Genomic DNA, 13,245 nt, shown 5'->3' on the forward strand with positions numbered 1-13,245 from the left:
GTTGTGTTGAGGAAGAGGAGGCATAATGAAGGAGGTCAACTAAAAACTGTGGTTGAGACATATGCATTAATGGAATATTTATAAATTGTTCCATATATTCGTCGTTTTGTTGCAAACTAGTAGCCATGTCCCCAACTAATACTAATTATTTTCTTTTCTTCCAATCGTTGTTCTCACCGATGTTCAAATCGGTCCATGTCGAATCCCTTATATCTTGCATATATGTTGTGTGGTGTTCCCGAAGACATCGGTGGAGTAGGGACGGGTTGAGGAAACCCAAATTGAAGTCTGACCATGTTGGCTTGATGCATTTCCACTATATAAAAACATATAATATAATGTGTCGCACTCCAAACCTAACTATCTCGCTAAACATAAGAAGGGTAATCTGGGTAGGGCCTCCACAAAAACTGTTAAATAAAATTAACAATTAGAATTCTAATGCGTATCCACGTGGATAAAAATTTAATAGATGGTAAGGTTATAAACTTACATTTCTACGAACCATGTGATCTAGCACGAAACAATATCCACTTAAATAAGAACAATGATTTCTTGGATATTCCATACCTCGTTGAGCAAATCTTACATTTTTAAACAATGTAATTAGAAATTACTGATACAATATATATGCCTATGCAAAACAAAGAAATTATAAATTAAATTTACCTAACTCCGTATGGATAAGAGGGAACCACGCTACTCGTTGGAGTAATGAGTAGTATGTGTTAGAAGGTCCACAAGTTGAGAAGACAAAAAAACTAATCAATAAGATGTAAATATTAAAGAAGTAAAAATAAAGAAAATGGTCAATTATATTAACGAACTTACGTATAATGCATCGTTATTTTGTGTTCCTTTGTGCTATTCTGACATCCATAACAAAGAGGCCATTTCGTTTGCTTGAACAATTACAGAAAATAAGAGACTCGAGAAGAAAGTGGTAAGAGTTTTTGTTGGTATTGATTTAAATACAATGCATAAGCATATTTATAGGTATAATTGGTTGCATGCAAATATCCAAAGATCTAACAAGTGTAACACATGCATAATTATTACACTCTATTATCTAACAACTAACAAGTGTAAGCCATGCATGAAATGACCATTCCATGCCCCAAGAAGGAATCCCCCAGCATGACTACTCACTGCATGCATGCTTTGCAAAACGCACCTAAACATGGTTCGACCAAGCTTTGGACCACCCCTAGTGCTTCTAGCTTAGGTTCAACCAAGCTTTGGACGAACCCCCTTGCATTCGTCCTTTATTTGGACGACTCCCCATGTATTCTTCCTTTCTATGGATGAGCCCTCATGTGTCCATATATGATTGCAATCGTTTATATAACCATACTTGTGTAATTAACTCATCCAAACTTACATACATTTACATCAAATTATTCTAGTTCAATTAAATACCTCGGAGAAATTTTATTATAAAAACGCACTACAATGGTTTTATCATAATTGATCTAACTACCAGTTTCTTATTTCACAATACCAAAATATTGTGTTTCAAAATACATTGCAATTATGATTTTATTCATTTGAAGGAGCGTATTGAAACAAAATTGCAACGTCCTGTCATTGAAATTATCTATCGACTTCCATTATTTAACGAAGACGGTGGCAATGTTTTTTACTTTATGAAACATATTGAGAATGACGATGCAGTCAAAGTGATGTTTGAATGTCACAATTTGTTTGCTCCCGTAAACTCGCTCGAGTTATATGTATGAATTCTTGATGTTGACCATAATCAAACTTATGAGTCACATTCACATTAGTACGACTTTATTCAAACCAATGATGAGGAACCGATACAAAACAATGATCCATTCATACAAAATGAAGAAGTTGATGAATAAAGTGATGATGAACTCCATGCAGTCCAAAGTGAAAATATTTTTGGTGGCAGTGATGATGATGAGAATGATCAAGATATCGTTGTGCCATCGTAAACTATTAATGTGCACTGGATTAGTATGTACACTCCACCAGTGCACATGCGAAATATATGTTTATAGGCTGCACAACCTGGCTTCATTTTTAGCAACTACACACCAGGCCATATTGGTAATGAGTTAAAGACATGAATGGAGTTTGAAAACAAGGATGCGTGTATTGTTGCAATACAACATTGGCATATTACCAACAATCTTGACTACGTGGTGTATAAATCTGACAACAAAAGGTATGTAGTCAAATGAGGGAATCTAGAATGCCCATTCAAATGTAGAGCTTCCATTCTAAGAAGAACTAAAACTAGATGGTCAGTAAGATCCGTGGACAACATACTTGCACAGCGTATTCAATTTCATAAAACCATCGACAATTGAATTTAGAAATGACCAGTCATTGCATCGAGGATCTCCTTAATAGCGACCTGTCGCTTAAGATAAATGTTATCATCATTCATATTATAGGAAAGTATAGGTATATAATTTCGTACAAGAAAGTGTGGATTGTAAAGATAGAGGCCATATTATCCCTGTATGGAAATTGAGAGACGTCTTACAATGACCTTCTACAATGGTTGTTGATAATGAAAACTTATCTTTCTGGTAAATGATAGATCTGCACATGTTGCCTGCATTTTCAAACGAAAGAAGCCAGTTGGGTGACAAGATGATCTTCCATCGTCTCTTTTGGGTGTTTCAACCGTGTATCCATGGTTTTACTTATTTCAAGCCTGTTGTGCAAGTCGATGGAACATGGTTGTATGGAAGGTATAGAGGGACCTTGTTAATGGCGGTGGCACAAAATGGGAATGGTAACATTTTTTCCAGCGCATTCGCAATTATTGAGGGTGAAACCAAGGGTGCTTGGAGTGTCTTTCTTCGAAATCTAAGAAAGCACGTAACACCCTAGGTCTATCTGTGCCTAATATCAGTCATACATCCATCGATTAAGAGTGCATATGATTAGCCTGAAATGGATGGAAAAACCCACTGTCTTCACATGTCCAATACATCAGGCACATAGCACAAAACTTCATGCGTGCGATAAGTGACAAGGAATAACGTGAAAAGCTTGTCAAAATGGGTAACAAGATACTTATACATAAGTACAAACATTTACTGATATTCATATATTTTACAATTTTTTTATTACAAGGTATGTGTTGACGGAGTCGACGTATAACTACTATAGAGGCGATATTCGAAGGGTAAATAAATATGCTTTGGAGTGGATAGATAACATTCCCCGGGAGAAGTGGGCAAGGGCGTTTGATAGAAGATAACACTGGGGACACATGATGACTAACCTAGACAAAGCAATGAACTCTATGCTAAAGGAAACCCAAAACCTTTCAATAACTTATTTAGTTCAGTCTACATATTTTCAACTAGGAGAGTTGTTTGGTAAACGTGACCTTGAATGGAAAAAGATCTTGGCATCCGTTTAAACTGTTATAGATAAATGCATCAAGGGAATGGTTGAAGAAGTCAATGAAGCAAGAAATCATAATGTCATGCAGTTCGATTGAGAGAGATTCTATTTTTTGGTGGCCGAAAGAATAAACCAAAATGGTCGACCATTTGGTACTTTCATTTGCCTTGCTCCTATGTTAACGCTGTCGCACCCCAATTTTTGCCCTATACAAATCATTCATTTTAAGCATGTCGCATTTTAATTTATAAATATATGTTTATTCCTTTTGTCATTTGTTTTTTTAATTAATTCTATTTTGTGGTGTTATTTCTTTAATTTTAATATATTAATTTTTTATTTGAATTTTAATTCTAATTTAATTTAAAACGTTGTTTTAATTTAAATTATTATTAAAATTTGAATTACTTTTTTAAGTTTCTTTTATTTTGTTACTAACCAATTTCCTTTCTTTCTTGTTATTATTATTAGTATGTATTTATGTATGTCAACAAATGAGAATAAAGAAAATGCAAGTGGTCCATAGGTGTTGTTTGTTGTATCAGGTTTCTATGTTCACAATATTTCACAATATTCCAATAACAACGTCCAAAATTGCTGTCACACTGCTATCCCATGCCAAACAATAGAGTCCAAAAAACTACATTTCCCTTGGCCACTACCCTGCACTTTGCAGTCCCAATACGTCCAAAAATTACACAAAAATGGACATTCAAAATCTGGCACAAAATCAGAGCTCAAAAAGTGTTCAAATTTGATTCCAATTTTCCCCCCAAACTCTTTCAATTCCTCTATAAAAGAAGAAAAAAAACACAGCAAAAGGGGATCGGAAAAAATCACAAAAACACTCTGCAACGTTTAACACACTAAACAGAACAGCAGCATTCACTTTCAATACATTCACAAACCCTTAGCTCACAACACAAACTCTTTCCAACATACAAACCTCCACACGGAAACTGTATCCACTCATCTGCCCTTCATCGCAACACCTAATCGCAACTTTGAATAACACCATTGCCACACGATTCAAACAACATAGTGGATTTCGTCACTCCCATAACTTTCGGATCGTTGAGTTTGAAGCAAAGAGATTGAGAAGCTAGAAAGAAGAAGGAGAGGATAAAGTAGTTTAGTATCTCACCTCTGGATTTCTAGACGTCATCTCCAGCAAACTGCAAATTTAGGTTCCACTCTTTCTGCATTTTATCACTAAGCTTAATTGATTGTTATGTGCTGTGAATCTGTGATATTGTTGTTGTTGATATAATGTCGTTGTTTCGATGCTATGCTTTGTTGCTTGCTATACTTGTTGTTGCTTTTTGTTATGTTGTTGTCGTTCTGTAAATCGAGAGAGACGATAGATCGTCGAGAGAGTGGAACCCGAAACCGTAGAGCAGAGATTACAGAGCATAAGAATAGATGTTTTTGTTGTTTGATGGAGAGAAAGTATAGAGATTGAGAGGTCGAAAGAGAAGATGAAGAAGCCATGGGAGGCCGAAAGTAGAGAGACCGTGAACAGAGCAAAGAGGAGAACGTGTGAAGATTATGAGAGTGAGCGGCGGCCTGCTGAACGTGTGAAGACCACGAGTGTTACATAATTTTCAGTATAAAATCTCATTATTATTTTTAAGTAAATGTCACATTGTAGATTTTGTTCCATTCATACCTCCCCTTAACAGCTGATCTGATTTATTATATGTTTTTTTGGTGTTAAATCTTGATATACAATTTCCATTGTCAGGGATGTTCAATGCAATTCACCCGAAATCTTCAACAACTTGTCAACACAAATCACTATGTTTCCAAAGGTTTGATCTGCTTTTCTTTCCGACTGCTGAACTACACCTGTGTGTTTGAAGTTATTTTCAACTGCTTCTTTCGTCTGCTGTATTTATATATTATATGTTTAGGTGTTTTATTTTTACTAAATCTTTATATACATCTTTTTATTGTCAGGGAAGTTCGATGAAACTACTATGATTTCCTTGATTAATAAGGTGATTTTACAAGTCTATATCCTACTTGAGTAACTTTGTTTTCTTTGTATGCAATATCTTAGAAGCACTAGTTTAAAATGCAAGCACTTAAAAAATGATAGTTTGTTGGATTCTGATTTTATGTACTAAATCTTTGAATTAGTCACTTGTGAAAATTGGGTTTTAAAAACAGCTTATTTCCCAAAGTACAATTTTAAGATCAATTTTATCAACAGAAAGGAAAGGAAAGAGGTGATAGAGTTCAATTTTATAATATCTATTATCTAACAAAGCTTTTTAAAATGTGTTCTAATTTTGTTTTAAGTACTGTTCCATTTAACAGATTCCAATTTTGTTTTAAGTAGTGTTTTAACTTAAGTAGCTTTTTCAACATAGTCTAGTTTTCTTACCTACACCCGCTCAGTCACCAAGTTCCAACTGAGCTACCCCACCCACCCTCTCTTTCCTACTTCTCTCCAATACTTCTCTCCAATCTCAAATAGAAGAAATTGTCTATCTCTCCTCTACTTATCTTTCACCTATTTCTTCCTTATAGTGTTAATCACTAGTGTTTGATGATAAGGCTAGGGGAGGATAAGAAAATGAATCTAGGTTGTGCTTAGGTATGAAGGTTTCATGATTATTAAGTTCATGTTCTTTCATAGTAGAGGGTGGCTTGTTCTTTAAAATGTTCTTTATGCGCACTTGTTTCAATGAGAGTGCCTTAATTAGTGTGAATGTTGATGTCAAACTCGTTTGATATTCTATGTGAAGCCATAGCGTTTGGCTTTTAGAACTATCTGAGGTTGCAGTATTACTGATATTTACGCAAAGTTCATTTTTATTGTTTCTTTTACTTTATTTCTTTCATATGTCACATGACCATTATATTCTAAAAGACTGATGTTTCTTTGAGCAGAATCATCCTTGTGTGAGGAGACCAAAACAGTAAAAACATACAACCATACAACCACAAGGACCAAAACAGTAAAAACATAACAGCCTATGGTTTTATTGGTTAATTAGCACCCTTAATCCATTGGTCTGCATGCAACTTTCATTTGCCTATTTGATATATCTGTCAAGGTAACCTCATATTATACTAGCAACTTCACAGTTTCTTTCGTTTCATATTCAAAACCTTACTAAACTTACCATTTGATATATCTCCATTTGTGATTTCAACTTCACAATTTCTATTTATGATTAGAATCTATTTATATATGTATTTAGATTAATTTGGTGCAAGTCACTCACACCTAAACACATGCCTAAAATTTATCAATTATTTTCCTTGTATCATTTAAGTTCTAAAGGATAAAATGTAAATTAAGAAAATATCATCTTCATCTTCTGCTCTTATATTATAATTTCAATTGATAATTAACATTACATTTCAATTATGTGTGTTTTTGGCTACTCTTGATATTTTTTTTTTACTATTCTTGGAAGGAGCAATGCCAAAATATGAGTGAATTGTACAAAGTAAATTTATTCAAAGAATTATCGCTTGCAAGGTTCCGTATATTTCCATATGAGAAATATGAGAGCTGGCGCGATGAAGCCTTATGGATGACCGTGAGAAATATGAGAGCTGGCGCGATGAAGCCTTATGGTCCTGAAAGTTTTACAAGCGTATGAGCAAGATAATAAACTCAAGTCATTTGATACTTCTTTGAGAAATGAAATGATCAAGGTGTTTGCACCTTTGGATAACAATCTTGGTCAACTACAAAGCCCTTCTTTGAACCAAGATAGACTGGGTCCCCTTCTTTCGTTAAAGTACTATTGTAATCCGGACAATCAGCTATTACTTGAAAATAAAGGTGTATTGGTCAACTACAAAGCCCTTCTTTGAACCAAGATAGACTGGGTCCCCTTCTTTCGTTAAAGTACTATTGTAATCCGGACAATCAGCTATTACTTGAAAATAAAGGTGTATTTCAACATTGTAACAGCATGGGTATATATCTCTCTTCTAAATTTATGATTTTTATTTTAATAAAATGTTCATTTTGGTAGATATTGATTAAAACTTGAACAGGTGATGGCGAATCTTCGATAAGTGGGGGTATTGTTTTCGTGCAAGCCGGGCCATTCGACCCCAAAATGCAATCAACATTTAATCTTAAAAGGATCGCAACTAACTATGGTTTCACAATGGAAGAGTTTGGGGCACTTGAGCATCTCTTCCTTGAAAATGCTTCCTATGGTAATCTATTCTTGAAGTTGGGATTGGATAAAGAGAAATTTGAGTTTTTGAGCAGACAAATAGACGTATTTAACCAGAAGTATGGCGACAATGACAGGCGCACGACCAAAAGAAAGGTAAATCCTTTAACTTTCCCATTTTCTTGGTTTAAAGATACATTGATAATGGACTAATCATGAGAACCTCTTATCAGAACTAATCTTAATTGATGAACTTTATTGTAGAGTCGCCATGGCTGAGATGCCACACGGATTGGAGTAGCAACTGGTTTGCAATTATTAAAAAAGGTAGTATCAGACTCTCTGGCGATCCATCATCCTTTTGCATCTTTTCATTTGTTACAAGTGGAGTAGCAATTGGCTTGCAATTATTCATCTTAAACCTTTCATATATGAGTATTTGTGAGCTTAGATAGTAATGGTTCTTTGACGATAATAAGTAATGAGTTTTATGATGAGTAATATAGGGTGTATACTTATGCTTGAAGTTTAATGCTTCTATTTCACCAAGTGTTTGGTATTCCTTGTACTTAGTTATTTATTTTATGATTGCATTATCTAATCCTTTATTATGTGTATGTGCAGTACAAACTTAAGTGCTTGTTTAGCTATTTGTGGTGAGGCGATTAGCTAGATGCTACGCTGTGTATCTTGCTTTACCTATCATATCTTTGGGTTGTAACACTTATGTTTCGATTTGAGTATTTCAAACTGTTTAGGACATTGCTAATATTTATGTCTTTTGGAACTTAATATGATTATGGATTATTATGTAAGTGATGTACTTTTGGAGATCTATATGTGATCTATGATGTATTTAATGTGTAAGTGATGTACTAAATGTATGCATCCGATTATTATGTGATTTCATTAAATTCTTCATCTTGAATGACTACAGCATCCAATTCATCTTTTATTTCATCTATATAAACTTACAAATTTCATTGTCATTCCCCTAATGATAGTTATATAATGCTCAAAACCAACAGGGCAGACTTATTGATGTGAAAGCCTTCCTTAAATTGCAATAGGGCATGACTTTCATATTCATGACCCAAGAAAGTTAATTCATTAAACTCACTTCAAAACATGAAAAGCCATTCAAAGCTTAGACTCCCCTCCCCACTGCATGATAGAAATTAACAAATGAATCCACACAATCTCTAACTGATTTTGTAATTACAAACACTCATAAATAAGATAATAATAATATAATAAAAAATTAACAAAACTAAGAGCAATTAACTATGTGGAACTGTAGTTACTGTCAAATGTTCAAATTATTGAGTGTTTCTATATTTCTATGGATCTTTAAATGTAAATATCTTTCTTAGCCAAAATTCAAATATTAATTCGTCATGTTCTAAGATGTTAGCCCAATCTGTCTGAGCCAACTTCCACCGAATGTCTATTTAGTTTTCGTGTCTTTGTTCATGTCCACAAAGCACATACAAACAGTCCCATAAAACAACAGTCTCAAATTACCAAATCAATGAATACAAAAAGTCAAAAACAGAGTTGTTCAAAAGAGTGTTGCTAAAAAACAAAGCCTGATTTCTAACACTGTCACAACACTATGAATGAAGTAAGCAACTAATATACAAAAAAATACAAGCAACTAATATACAGTGAATTTACTTCAAGAACTTACTCTTTCCCTTGTCAATAGCAGAACCACAATTCTAATAAGTACATCTTGTATTCATAATCCTTCTTTTGACACACCATCTACAAACACATTTCAACAGATACCATCTACAGAGACATTCAGGGGCGGACGCACACTAGTGTCAGGGTGTTCAATTGCACCCCCTCAACTTGTTAATTTATCATCAATAGTTCTACTGTTTAAGAAATTGCACCCCCTGAATTCTTGTAGTTTGCACCCATTGCATTCATTCACCTTACACATGATTGAGTCAAACTTTCCAATTTTAATTCTCCAACAAGTTTATATGTGCCATAAATAAATACTAAACTGAACTAGAGAAGACGTGTATGTTATGTTTTGTACATTATAGGAGTACATATATGATATATATTTAATAACTGAATCTAGATGATAATTAATTTAAAAATTATAAAGTATTACATTATAGATATAAAAAATTTCCATTTATTCTTTAATTGTTGCTTTTGTAGAAAAAGTATATTTAGTTTTAGTTTTAATTTTAAAATTTAATTCATAATACTTATTATTTTATAATCAACGCTCTTAATTATTTATTGTAGCGAAAAGATCAGTAAATTAGAGGACTAATAATGAATGATATTAAATAGAATGATAATTAATTTTATTAAAAATAATAATTTTTAAGAAATGGAGAAAGAAATATATATAAAAAATATTAGTTCCTGAAATTAATTACAGACTCTTATTAGAGTTATTCTTTGTCTAGAAAATAAATATATTTTACATGCATGTCAAAAATTAAGAAATGAAATATGTCTAATCATATAATTTTTTACAGTTATTATTTATTTGTATTTATAAAATATACTATATATTAAATTCAACTTGTATTGTAAAACATGAGAAGAATTTAAATATTTGATATTAAATTCAACTAATAGTTTAAAGAATAGATCAATTAAATGTAATATCTACAAAGAGGTATTAAATGAAGTAATTAAAATAAAAATTAGTCTCTAAATAATAACACTAATAATAATAATAATAAAATAATAGAAATAATTAATGATGACATTTTATATATACTTGCACTTCTAACATAAGGTTCTAACGGATCAGGATTTAGTGACTTTAGTTTTTAGTAATTTTCTCTCTCTATGTCATTCTCTTTCAATAAATTAGTTTTAATTGCATTTATTTTTATCAAATTCATTAAAGTTATGTCACACCAACAATAAAGTCACTCAAATCTTTTGAATGACTTAACATTGTGCATGATCCCTATGGTTAGAATGAGGAGTTCCAATGGGTTATTCTTCATAGCAAAGACAAGGGCAAAGGCAATCATCCTAAAGTGTGCACTTTCTGAAATGATTTATGAAGTGTGGCGGCTTCATTATGATCTTTGCTTTGGGAATGTTGCTAGAAATAGAGATGTTGGACCAAAAATTGTTGATTCTATTGTGTATAAACGTTGGCTAAAGCCAAAGCTTAGGAAATTTTAGCATGCTAATGATGTTTTAGGTGTTTTTGTGGACCTTTGTGGGTTGGATCAGTTGATCGACGTGGTTGTATTGTGTTTTTTTTAAATTAATAAATTTATTTCTTTAAAAATATAGTCACTCAATCTTCTTTTCATTCTAGCTTGCACCCCCTGGCCTAAGGTCTTGGCTCCGCCACTGGAGACATTTCAACAGAGAGGGAAAAGAAGTTAACACAATATAAGAGAGATGATACTTGAGAGAAATATCACAGGAATAAGAATAAGGTGATGGATCACCTGAGAATGTAGGGGAATCATCTCTTCAGCAATATTCACATTCCATATGTCATATATAACAAACATTAAATCAAGCCATCAATTTCAAATTTTCCTTGAAACAAACATAAAGCAACTACTACTAACACATCAATTAGACAATCTTACTAACTAAATCAATTCATCAAACACCTAGCATAGAATACACACAACAACAAAATTAAATTGAAAGAAGAAGAGGGTGAATAACTCCAAATAAAAACAAAACACTCCAACACTGTCACAAACATGGGCATCAACTTTAACTCTCACTTCACTATGCTTTTGATTTGGTCCGAAAACTTAAACACAAACCCTAGCGCAACAAAAGAAAAAAGGAAACAAACAGAGTCCGTTGGAGTCTGAGGCTACTTATGATTTGAGTTTGATCTCTTCTATCTTTGTGTTGTGTGTGTAGGTTGAAACCCTAAAATAGCAAAATCACTTACCTTGTAAACGAAAGTAGAACAATGGTGGTGGACTAGGGCTTTGCCGTGGACTCGTGGTGGAGTAGCGGTGACGGTTAGAAACGGTGGTGAGTGATGGGAGAAGAAGAGAAATGTGGAGGTGCTAGGGCTTCTCTGAGAGAAAAAGGATACGGGAGATGAGAGAACATGAGTGGTGTGTGTAGAGTATGCTATAAAATGAAAGGGAAATGATAAGCTTACACTCTTTTTTACACTAACACCGTATAATTATACATATAATACATACATTATATTATTTTATGATTTGTTTTGTCTCGATTTTTGTGCAAGGAAAATTTTCTTTTGTTAATTTTTACAGTGTAAGCTACGGTGTACAGGAAAAGAGAGTAAGCATAGCATAGCTCAAAATGAAACTACATGTTTTGCACTAGTGGAGGAACCGGGCGGGCCAGGGTACCTGCGGTCCAGACTTTCTTACCCGGCCCGCCCATTTAAACCCAGATTAACCCGCAATCAACACCCGTTTGACCCGTTGAACCGTTTGAATCCGCCCAATTTTATTTTTTTCTTCGGTTTTTGTCGGGTTGGGTCGGGCCTTCGTTTTTTGTCCAGCCCTACCAACGGGCATTCCTAAACGATCACGGTGTGTAACACTTGGCGAAAATCGAAAACGAAGTAAAAAAGTTTCGATAGGACATACACGAGGGGTGTTCATGGTTGATTATTTTAAAAAATGAAACCATAATGATGTTCAAACCATTTAAATGGTTTGGATTTATAACCATAACCACATTTTAATCAAAACTAGTCATAAAACCGATTATAAATTTGGTTATGGTTATATAACCGGTTTTTTAAAAAAAACTGTTTTAAAAAATATATTATATAAATATTTTTTCGATATTATAAAAAAAAAGGATTTTAGATAATAACATAATTATAACGAATCCAAAAAAAATAAACCGGTTAATAACTATTTAATTATATCCGAATTATTTGAATGGATAACCGAACCATTATTAACTAAACCGGTTAATAACCATTCAATTATATTCGGATATTTAAAACGGATTTAAATTTGATCCTCATAACCAGATATTTTGCACATCCCTATACCCGAGCTTTTGTAAAGTTCTCTCGAAACATTGTATTTTTTGGTAGGTTAGGGATGTATTGAACGGTATCAGGTGCAGATTTGAGAGATATTGCATACAAATGAAACAAGGATATAGGGGGTTGAAGTTTGATTTTGAAACCGGTATTGTTTCTGTAGGAAATACTTGTACGGCCCATACGGTGAGTTGCGTAGTCAATTTTAATTCTTGGCTTTTCATCCCTTATCATTATTCTTATTCTCATATGTCATAAATTTGCAGAATATGAAGATGGAAAACATAACGTCTGTTCACAAACATGCGATCCTATATTTTAAGGCCTTGAAAGTCATTTTTGAGGATATTTTTGAGGAATGTCTCAAGTCTAAGAAAAAGAAGGAAAAGTCTGATAATAGTAGAACACTACAAGAAAATTAATAGATTGCGACGGTTATTTTGACTCATTACGACGGTTAAAACCGCCACAATTTACAATCCACGACGGTTACAGTCCCGTCGCAGAGTCGTGTGTCCCCAACCTGTTTTGCGACGGTTTAAAAAACTGTCGTGCAAATTGTCGTTAGTCTTATTGCGGCGGTTTTAACCGTCGCGAAGTCTAAATACAATGTGTATTTTTTAAAACTAGCTACAAGGGGTTTATAACCCCCGCTAAATATATTAATTTTAAAAATATATATATGGTGCCCAC

The 13,245-nt window shown here is 33.4% G+C and overlaps 1 long non-coding RNA gene across 1 annotated transcript; it reads left to right on the forward strand.

The window, feature by feature from the left end:
• Positions 1–4,022: 4,022 nt before the first annotated feature.
• On the forward strand, positions 4,023–8,441 carry LOC131646225 (uncharacterized). Its single transcript, XR_009297349.1, has 8 exons — positions 4,023–4,580; positions 5,138–5,204; positions 5,353–5,393; positions 6,292–6,458; positions 6,825–7,335; positions 7,417–7,700; positions 7,809–7,871; positions 8,169–8,441. It is a non-coding gene; the product is annotated as an uncharacterized LOC131646225 (long non-coding RNA).
• The last annotated feature ends 4,804 nt before the right edge of the window (positions 8,442–13,245 follow it).

Source organism: Vicia villosa, linkage group LG2 (genome assembly GCF_029867415.1).
Source record: "Vicia villosa cultivar HV-30 ecotype Madison, WI linkage group LG2, Vvil1.0, whole genome shotgun sequence".
In the NCBI taxonomy this organism is placed as follows: Eukaryota; Viridiplantae; Streptophyta; class Magnoliopsida; order Fabales; family Fabaceae; genus Vicia; species Vicia villosa.